The 10818-nt window shown below is 36.8% G+C and overlaps 1 protein-coding gene and 1 long non-coding RNA gene across 3 annotated transcripts in view; one reads left to right on the forward strand and one right to left on the reverse strand.

Moving 5' to 3' along the window:
* LOC107733130 (uncharacterized) overlaps positions 1-335 on the forward strand; it is a 9964-nt gene extending 9629 nt beyond the window's left edge. Inside the window, exons 2-3 of one of the 2 annotated variants that reach the window (XR_001638948.1) lie at positions 102-143; positions 305-335. This is a non-coding gene — a long non-coding RNA (uncharacterized LOC107733130). Of the gene's footprint in view, positions 1-98; positions 144-304 lie in introns of both variants that reach the window. The other variant, XR_001638947.1, reaches the window with a different exon arrangement.
* Positions 1-10818, reverse strand: part of LOC107733129 (rho GTPase-activating protein 5-like) — a 55984-nt gene that overhangs the window by 24569 nt on the left and 20597 nt on the right. The gene's annotated exons all lie outside the window — the stretch shown is intronic.

Consider the following 10818-nt stretch of genomic DNA (forward strand, 5'->3'; position numbering starts at 1 on the left):
ATTTTTGCAAGCCCATGTCTCTGTCAGTAAGTAGATAGTGTTTTATTAAACAAATTGATATTAATTTGTTGTGTGTGTGCTTCCCCCTTATGATCCAGAAGTTTTGGGAAAGAAAATCTTCTACCACATGATCTTCAGAGGAAGTGAGTATTCATGTCTAACATTATGACATACTAACATTAATTTATTTTTAAAGCAATGTTCGCAGTATTTTTCTTCCATGTTTTTAGTTTGTTTTAATCCCAGATAAAACAGGTGTCTTCTCACAAACGTTTTTTCTTTTTTTTACCCCCAGATGATCCAGCTGATTACTGGCAATTTGGAGGAGGACTGCTCTTTATCTGCTGTGTCTGTGTGCAACAGTGACTACTGTGAAAGTCTTGGTTGCAGATAGGGCTGCACAATTAATCAAATTTCTAATCACGATTACAATTATGGATGCCACAATTACGTAATCGTTCAAAGCGGCAATTAATCGTTCAAAGTCCTTATATTATTCTGTGTGCTTAAGATGCTTTTTTTTTTCTACACGTTATCTTAAGGGTTTTTCTATTGTTTTAATTTTAGTTTTAGTATAACATTTTCTGAACAAGTTCTAAGCCTTAAACCAAAACAAAGTTACAAAGGTACAAGACCATGATACATTGCACATGATGTAATAAATAAAAGTCTATAAAATGCATACAATAGTTTTACATTATACCATCATTTTTATTCTAAGTATAAAATACAATATTGAAGTTTAAATCACAAAGTGGTTAAAAATAAACTTTACTGTATACTAAATGTGGGGTCTGTAAGATTGTTCAATTCGTGACAGCTGTATTTTCAGCATCATCACTCCAGTCTTCAGTGTCACGTGATCCTTCAGAAATCATTCTAAAATGCTGATTTGATGCTTAAGAAACATTTATTACCATCAGTGTTGAAAACTGCTTAATATGTGTGTGGTACTGTGAAATTCAGAAGTGAAAAAGTTCAACAGCTTTCATTTGAAATAGAATTTTATAACTGCAAAAGTCTTTACTGCCACATTTGATCAATCAATATAAACCTGATGAATAAAAAAAGATGTATTTCCTCTCTTATTTACCCTCAACCTTTAGTGTAAGTTGTTCAGAAAATTGATTGTAGTCTTTTGACATGATTCTCATTTCTATGGCAACAGCATCTTCTTTCATTGGTGGATCCAAGTGTTGCAGGAAATGTGGGTTGCATAGTTCTTTACTACTACACAATGATTTTTATAAAGGTTCATTTATTTGTATTTTCTACAGAAGCATATCCAATTATTTAACAACCTTTTTTTTTTATTTTTATTAAACCTATGTTTTTCCTAAAGATCTATTTCTCCATGGAGAAAGAGAATGTGGTATTTACTTCCAGAACCCGACTGTTGCGCTCTATAGGAGTGAAGACCGTGGAGCCCACATTAATGTCGGGCGATATGCTCCACAGTCATATCGTCAGCCTGTGAGATCGTCGATACACAATATTATCATGCTAATTTATTTTATTATTTACTGACTTAGACTCATAGCCGGAGAGTGAACCAACTCCAGGGTAAGGCTAAAAGTAGCCTAATGTCTGATCTATTAACTATACATGATATATTTTTAGTTAAGTAGTATATGGATGTCATGTCATAAAATATTTTTAATATGACTGAATTTGTATTTAACATGATAACAATTTAATAGAAACACTAATTAGTAAGTTACTAATTCCAGTGATGACTCATCTGAACGCTTCTGATTGGCCGTTGCATTCATAAACTCGACTGAATCGTGTGTGACTGGATATAATGCGCAGCGCTGTAAGAACGCGGAAAAAGAAATATGATGGAAAAAATGAGCCCTAATATTAATTAGATAATAATACTAGCCTGATAATAATAATAATAATAATAAACAATAATTATAATAATAATCGTCTTGCCATCGTCAAAGGCATCAGCCACAGGCGATATCTCTGACTATCATCGATACACGATACTATCGGCACAACCCTACCCCATCATCCATCTATGTGAGATACTGTAGTTGAGTGTGAGAAAGATGTAAAGTTAATATGTTACAGTTTATGATTTGTCCCTAACCACTAGGGGTGCAACGGTTCTCGGTAAAAAAAATAATGATTTCAAATAATGGATAAATGTTGTGTTTGTGGTAAACAGCCACGGATCAGTAGCGGACTCCTGTGTGAAAGCTGCTTCTCCTCTCACAAGAGTCACCTAAGAGGGGAATTCACCCCATTTTCAAAAGTGAAATTCAGGCCCTGAATAAATCAATAAATGAATAAATGATTGGAGTATCACTATAAATAGTTATAAATGATAAAAAGAAGGCTTTAAAAAGATCAGTATCGGTGATCACTCAGTATCGGCAGATACTTCTTTCTATGATCGGCGATCGGTGATCGGCCTCAAAAATCCTGATCGGAGCACCCCTAGTTTAAACTAAACTCATTTAAGCCTGGCCAGTTTAAATATTAAAGAGCGAGAAGACGCAAACTCGCACACGCAGTGAGAAGATCTGTATGTGCGCTCATCCGAAGCGCGTGAACCCACGTCTCAGAACGCGCACAAATATTAAGCTCTCTTTGAAGTATTGTGTAAAGGACAAATTCACACAAAAATGTCAAAATGCCCGTCTTGGTAAGTATCCTAGCAGACATAATCGGCTGAACATACAGTATCAGTGCGTTCTCTTAAAGTGACAGCACTTTCTTAATGTTAATCAAACACCAACAACACGGAAATCACTCACTGCTCTTGATTGAATAACTTTTGTAACTTTAATAAGGATTAATCTTCAATTTATACAGTCAAATATGCAATGTTATTTTACATTTGATTACTTTATTAAATTTCTGTACCTAAAAACTAATGTAAGACCTACCTAAAAACCCTGAAAAGCACTGTTTATTTTATTTGTATCTTTGCTCTATTGTATTTATTTGTGCTGTTGCTTGTAGTTAGATTGTGTTCTTATTTTCTTTATTTTTATTTGACAATATAGTTTTTTCCCTAAACATAGCACATACCGAACCGTACCGAAACCGTGACTCTAAAACTGTGATACAAACCGAACCGTGAGTAAGTTGAAACGTTGCACCCCTACTACCCACACAGAGAGATATAATAAAAACTTTATGCATGGAAAACCTTGTCAGAAATGACCACCTGGGTGAGCTGATCATCATTCATCTTGTTCATCATATGATTCACTAATGCAATTTATATACTGTCCCCTGCATAACGTTAATTTTCAGCAACAAGAAAACAGGTTTCTTGTCAATATACAATAACAACTTATATTTACTGGTGATACATCTAATTTGTAATCACAGTCAGAAACAACAGCGTGACCTGGCGACCTCCAGCAATAAAATCACTGTCAACGTGAACGCTTTAGGCTGGACTCTGGAGCATAATGGCAAATGTCATGCATCGTATTCCCATGTTACCGCAATGTCTTGAAAGGGTCGTACACAATAAAAGGTCAAAGCTCAGGGTTACAGCTTCTGTAAATGCTACAGCGCGCATGTCTGTGCGAAATCAATGCTCTTGCTTCAGAGCTGGGACGAACCACACGCCGGGACTGCAACCTTTTCACTGAGTTTCCTTTATAATGCTGTCATCAAATGCTTTCTGAAAAAGGCGTGCCTGCACAGGAACACACCAGGGATGGGCTGCTATCAAAAGATTCATACCTACAGAGGCCAGTGTAAACCCAACAAAGAGTATTCCCAGTACACTGCTTTGATCCATTTTACATTCTACACCTTTTCTGGTGTATTGTATCTTATGTATCTTATCTGCTTATTCAGAAATGTTTGAGGAGATTAAAAAGAACTATCTGTTGTAAAAATCAAATGTTTTATGTGTCTTCCTTCTAGGTAACCAGACTGCACCTGCACTGCAGTGCCCAGACTTGCACATGAAAAATGATTTTACATAAATAAAGAATTTAAAATCGGTGTTACAACACATTAGATACATTCCAAACAAACATAGCATGAAGATGGTTTCAAAAGGTTGGATGCATAACTATCCCTTTTAACATATTCTTCTAGCCAAAATCTAAGGCAGCACTGAATTTATCCTCTTGGAGAAAGCAATCCCACAATGCACTGCGACAAGAAAAAAAAATCATGGATGAAAAAAATACATAAAAATCACCATGACGGACAAGTATGGAGAAATGTTGATTATAAATAATATTTAATTCAATAAATTCAATAATATCATTTAAAAATACATTAATAAAATAATTATAAAGAACTTAAAAATACCCTAAACTACACAATAATATTAAAAATAATAATATTAATTACTGTTCCATTTGCATAGCCACATAACAAATTAAGATTCTAATGGAATCAATTATACACTTTACGTCAGGAGCACCATTTGTATTGATGCTCATATAAACCATTCTCAATCAGTTGCTTATGAGGTTCAATGACGGTTAGGATGCTTCCTATGCAGTGTTAATTTCGTTGACAAATAATTTTCGTCCTTATTTTCGTCAACGACATTTTTTTCACAGACGACAACGAGACGATAACGAACTAAAACTCTTTTTGAATGACAAAAACTATGACGTAAATCTATTGACATTTTCGTCAACGAATAAAAACGAGACGAAAATGTTAGGGAGCGACGATTTGTGAAGAGATTCATTCAGAACAAATCTGCTGCGTGGTTCGGAGGTTAGATGCGTACATATGAACCGGCGGGACATGAGCTAACATACACTTGCTGCACGTCGCATAAAACGTTAAAAAAATGTCAATATGTGGGAGTAAGATGAAGAGCATCTGACGACGCAAGAGAGAACTCAATTCGATCCGGTTTTCTGAGCGCAGACACTGAAGCATACACACGGAAAGCGCGTCTCACAGCGCGCGAGTACTCTTTCGCATTACATGAATGGAGAATTACACACAAAATGATGTCGAATTGTCCGTTTTGACGAGTATTCACGTAAACACAGTTAATTACGTCTGAAGTAAACGTAAACAGCAGGGACAACGTGTATCAGTACATTGCATCCATTGCATCCGGTTTTAAAGGGATAGCAGCCTTAGTTGCTATTGTCCGAGTCATTGGTGTTAATCAAGCAACAAAAGAAAGACAGAAAATCACGCACTGCTCTTGACTGAAAAACTTTAGTAGCCCTAAAGATTAATCTACATTTATTTATAGAAATAAATAAAGTCTGCTTGAAAGAATGAAGAATATGGTAAACAATTTGCTATAAAGAATGCATAATTAGCCTATCTATATAGGCAGTAGGGAGCTAGGAAGCTCACTAAGGAACACAGCTACCGTGCAAGGAATTGGGAGTGATCATCTTTCCAGTATGAGAGAGCACCCATAACCATTCAAATCAAGAGAAATGATTACATGGAAGATCATGTGCATCTGGTGCTAAACCATTATACAAAATCACTTGACACCATCTGCTTAATTATTCTGCCATAACGCCCACCCCCATGGTGGAGTTCAAGACCAAATATCAGGGTCCACAAATAGACATGGAGGGAAAGTGCTTTTCTAAACCAACCTCCATCCATCAGTGCAGATGCCTGGTGAAGAAATGCTCCATGAGCTACAGTATGATTGTGTTAGCAGGGGGCAAACGTGAGTTTCGAGGCTATTGCCTCAGCATTCCACTAACACATGATAATAAATCAGCAGAGGGGAAGCGCCTACTCACATGCTCATTCCACAGGAAATCGGTTTAAAAATATACCAACCCTTATTAACCTTATTCCTCACAGGGTTTCAATATACTTAATGAGGTTTAGGAAATAAACTCAGGTCAGGGTTGATCCTGCGACGAGAGACGTGAAGCCTCAAAATGCCAACATTAGTGTCACTTAGTCACTCCGCAAACAAAAGCCAAAAATCGAACCTTGCAGAATGTAGAAGGGGGCAGAATCGAGTCATCAATTTCTACACTACTGTGATAATAATTGCCCTTCCCTGCAGCTTTTGGCGCCTATAAATCAAAGCGGCAGATGTGAATGAAAATATCAAAGCATATCAGCTCTCCTTTTATTGATTTCCAAATCCATGCAAGAAAAAAACGTGTTGACAATGCCACTTTTGTTAATGGGATAATTCACCCAAAAATGCATATTCTGTCATCATTTACTCACCCTCATGTCGTTCCAAACCTCTATGACTTTATTTGTCTACTGAACGCAAGTTTTGAAGAACAAGCTGGCTGCTATTATCCATTCAATTACAAAGAGCGGATTCTCAAGCTTCAGAAGGCACACAAAATCACCACAAACCAAAGTGATGGTTATTTTTAATGTGTTCACTGTAAGTAATAAGCACTCCATATCCTTGTGCACTATATACGTTTTCTGAAGCCATGTGGTAGACCGAAAACAGTCGTTATCCACTGAAAACATTGATATTTGTTCCAGCTTTCCTTGGTTCTTTTTATAAGTAATGATGTCTGATTCATGAACCTATCATTCTACTGAATCAGATCTATTCAATCAATCGATTGATCCCGCTTAATTCACGAACCAAACTGATCCAGGTTTGAGTTCAACTTACTAGCTCAATGATTTGATTGCAGAAGTTGACAGCTCACTGAATGAGAAGATATCAGGAAATAACTTATATTTCACCTGTTTGTCACTCTAAGCTAATGTATAGGCGTCTTCTTTGATTCTGATTCTTCTTTTACAGATGATTCTTTAATGCTAATTTTTGACCATTTTGAAGCTTGAAAGCTCCAGTCTTCATCATCATTCATCAAAAAAATAAAAAAAAATAATAATAAAATTATCTGCACATTCTTCAAAATGTCTACTTTTGTATTACACTGATGAAAGAAAGTCATATAGATTTGGAAAGACATGAAAGCAAGTAAATGATGACAGACTTTCATTTTTGGGTGAACTCTTAAAGTAATTGCAGACACAATCTGCAGAAAATGCAAAATGAGGATGGAAAATGATGTCAAAAGAAATCCCTATAAGCTCTGCTATTCTTTTAGGTCAAGCAGTGGCATGTAAGGTCCTCAGCCTATACTTTTTACATATTCGCTTAGATGTCTAGATTCTGGAGTCAAACAACTGTCTGATAGTGGTTAAAAATTAAGCCCTGACATATTTAGTCATGCTGAGTTGACAGCTGTATGAGTGGCATAAGTGTTTTTAAAATAAAACGAGTCCAATCTAAGTTGTGTACACAGCAAGTTGGCTGTTATCAAAGAGGGCTGGGTTTGCGTGCGTTTAGCCCCATGAGAAATTCATGGCAGTCGAGGGGATTTAGCAGAGCCGAGTGGCCTTATCTACTGCCTGCAGCTAAACGGCATCCCCTCGCACAGTCCTAAGAACTATGTGGCATTGATTTAACGCAGAATATCTGCTCGCAGCGAAGAGGCATGCGGCACAGGTGCGCAGCGGGCTGATGGACTTAAATTTTGATATGAAGAAAATAAGCTAGCTGTTTGTGGAACAAATGCAAGAAGCCAGGCTAAAAACAAAACCACCAAGAAAAGACAAACAACAAACCACACATTCAATTATTCAGGGTGAATTATCATCAAGGGCTCATTGTGAGGCCACTGCAGCGAAACGGTTTCGAGTCTGTACTTAAAGCAGTAATGCATGTGTAATGTGTCGGCAGATGAGCTGTGGTCAGCTCGACCGTGGACTGACCGGCATACCCAGGACATCTGTCCTTTAGCAAATAGTGACGGCATCATTCGCTCCAGCTCATCTCTAATTCATCAAGAACAGATGGGATATGCTTAAGAATAGTCATTTTTTTAATCCGCAAACTACTGAAATTGCGTAATCAGAGCCAGATAGCGTGTCCTTTTGGGAGTAGGTGTGTTTCCCGAAAAACCAAAGTGATGTTTTTTTTTAATGTGTTCACTGTAAGTTGCATTGCTGTTACATTTCTACTTCAAAATCTGAACCAGAAATGGTATTTTTCTATGCATGTTTGTTGAGTTAACATTTAACAATGAACCAACGGGCAAAAATATAGCCTACTACACTGGCTACTACACTATACTGCTCACTATGTTTTAAATTCAGTGTGTAAAACAGTACACATTATGTAACTATTAAACTTTTTAAATAGTAGCATGGTATAATAATCACATGATCTCTGTTACTTAGTTATGTTTACTTCAATAAGTGCCATCAAGTAATCTTGTGTTTGATTCAATTTTGTGAAACCAAAACAAAATAAAACAAAACAAAGCAGAGCAAAGCAAAGCAAAAAACAAAACAAAAAAATTAAACAAACAAAAAACTAAACTAAACAAAAATCATGGGTTTACTCTTGCAAATCTAATCAAATATATATAAAAAAAACCTTAAAAATAAAAAAATAAAAACAAAGCAAAGCAAAACAAATAAACAAAAACCAAACAAATGCACAAACAAAAAATAAATAAATAAACAAAAAAATAAACAAAAAACAAACTCATGGGTCTATTCTTGCAAATCTGATCAAATATAAAAAAAAACAAAAAAAGGGGCTGATACTATTTCCAGTTAATTTTTCACGCTGGAAACAAAAGAGCACTGAATTGTGGGATACTGTATTTTGCCCAGTGCGCTCTCAATTGGATTGCAACAGAATTGCAATTACTTTTTTTCAAGTCCTGATTGATACATCCTTAGATTGACTCAATAAAAAGATTCCCACCCAGAGTAGTAGGGCATCAGGGTATTCTATGCGTACAAAAAATGTGCAAACTTTGCACAGTATATCAACTACAAAAATAAAAATTATATTCTGAACATAATTCATCTTTTAGCAGTTCCCAATTAGATGTTTTAAACCAGCATGGTGAAGTGAGGACTGTAGCCCCAACCGACGACCATCGGGCACCCTGGGAGCTTAAAAAGTTAGCAAAGTTCTGCTTGTAAATTCTTCAAGTACATAAGCTTCATTCTAGCTTTCTGACAAACTCCCAGAGCTTATGGCATCATTGCCCTCCCCTTCATTACATTTTCTAAGCCACTTCCTGAGTCTAGATGCACTGGCTGATGTGTGGCGACAGCCTGTCAAAGCCAAGCACTTCTGACATCCTCTCCCCTCAAGCACGACAAGCAGTAGCAGGCCAAGGGGAATAACAGGACTTTGCATTGTCGGACACTTATTACTAAGCATTAGCCAGAGACCTTGATGTGTCAAAGGAGGAAAAAGCCAGAGTCATCAAAAGCCTCCAGCAAGGTGCATGTCTAGAGTGGGCAAAGCAACAGTCATCAGGAAGGAAACTCCACTTGCAGAGCACCCTAGTAGATTAAATATGTCCTTTATATGCTTTATTCATCCATATCATATAAAGGGAAGTGTGGGAAGTCAAGGCACACAAATTAAGACTCATCCCTTGACATGAATCTAGTTTCTATCTGTAAAAGGTTAAAACACAATCGGTTGCTACAATGGGTATAGAAAAGAATCACCCCCTTTAAAATAATCACATTTTGTTGCTTTGCAGCCTGAAATGAAGACAGACACAGTTTTTGTTTTATCCAATATGTTTTAAATAGGCTAAAGTGAGGTTGACGTTGTATTTTGTTGTTGCATTCAAGCAATTGACGCCGAATTGACGCTAAATAAAGTGAAAGTAAAATGCGCATGGTGCTTTTAAGCTATTTAAAAGCGAAGGAAAGCGAGGAAAAGAGGGAAAATTCAAACGAACAATTGCTTTACGCCAAATTGCCGCTATTTGAAAGTGAAAGTAAAACACGCACGCCGCTTTTACAAGCTATTTAAAAGCTTGTAAAAAAAAGCTTGTTTGTGGACTGCAGTCTTCAAGTCATTCCACAGATTTTCAGTGGGGTTTAAGTCTGGGTTCTGACTAGGCCATGCAAGGACATTCACCTTTTTCTCCTTCAACTACTGTGTGCAGGGCTCGCAAAATCGTTAGCCTGACGTCCCGGGGCTATTGTGTTTTCCAGTCACCGCCCTGCCTGACGGGCTATCTTGAATAGTGATATAAAATTCCTAACTTGATTTCTTAATTCCTTCACTCGCTTGTAGGGGTGAAACGGATCGTAGTTAATCGTTTGCACTTTCTAAGTCTTGCCGATTTAAACATTTAAGCGTTTTAAAACATTCCGCGTGCATTCGGAGCTAGCATGCTGGTTTCTGCGCACACTCATTCAAAGCGCACACAGAGAGCCGCGTTTCAGACAATGCGCGTCCACAGAATTGATTCCTCTTTCACGCATCTTCTTTCCAGTTTAACGGCGGTTGGCATCCAGCGTATTGGTGCATTACCTTCTTTTACGTATCCTTGCTTCTGCATGAACACGTACACACAAAATTATCTCAAAATAATTGTCTCTGCAAGTATTCTCGTACTGGAGGAATGCTGTTATTTGGATGGTGAGCTGCATTGGATTTCTGCCAGACATATTGTTTGGTGTTGAGGCCAAATAATTCAATTTTAATCTGCCGCAGAATCTTCAAGGTGTGTTTTGGCAAAGCTCAGTCTTGACTGCATGTGGCCTTTCTTGAGGAGTGGCTTTTTACTTGCAATCCTCCCATACAAGCCACATTTGTGGAGAATTTGTGATATATCTTTTTTTGGATAGTGATTCAAATGCAGTGGTTGCCTCTGATTTTAAATAGAGCACCGGCAAAGCCTTTGTTAATATGAAGAGATTTCTTTTAGTTGTATAATTTTTTATTTGATTTGGGATTTGTTTTAAAATTTCAAGTTAGTTTTATTATTTAACATTTCAATTTCACAAATAAATATGCAGCATTTTGTCTGAGAAATAATAAAAGGACACCTTTTCATTTATAATTTG

Source organism: Sinocyclocheilus rhinocerous, unplaced genomic scaffold (genome assembly GCF_001515625.1).
Source record: "Sinocyclocheilus rhinocerous isolate Xijiao unplaced genomic scaffold, SAMN03320098_v1.1 scaffold8, whole genome shotgun sequence".
Classification (NCBI taxonomy): Eukaryota; Metazoa; Chordata; class Actinopteri; order Cypriniformes; family Cyprinidae; genus Sinocyclocheilus; species Sinocyclocheilus rhinocerous.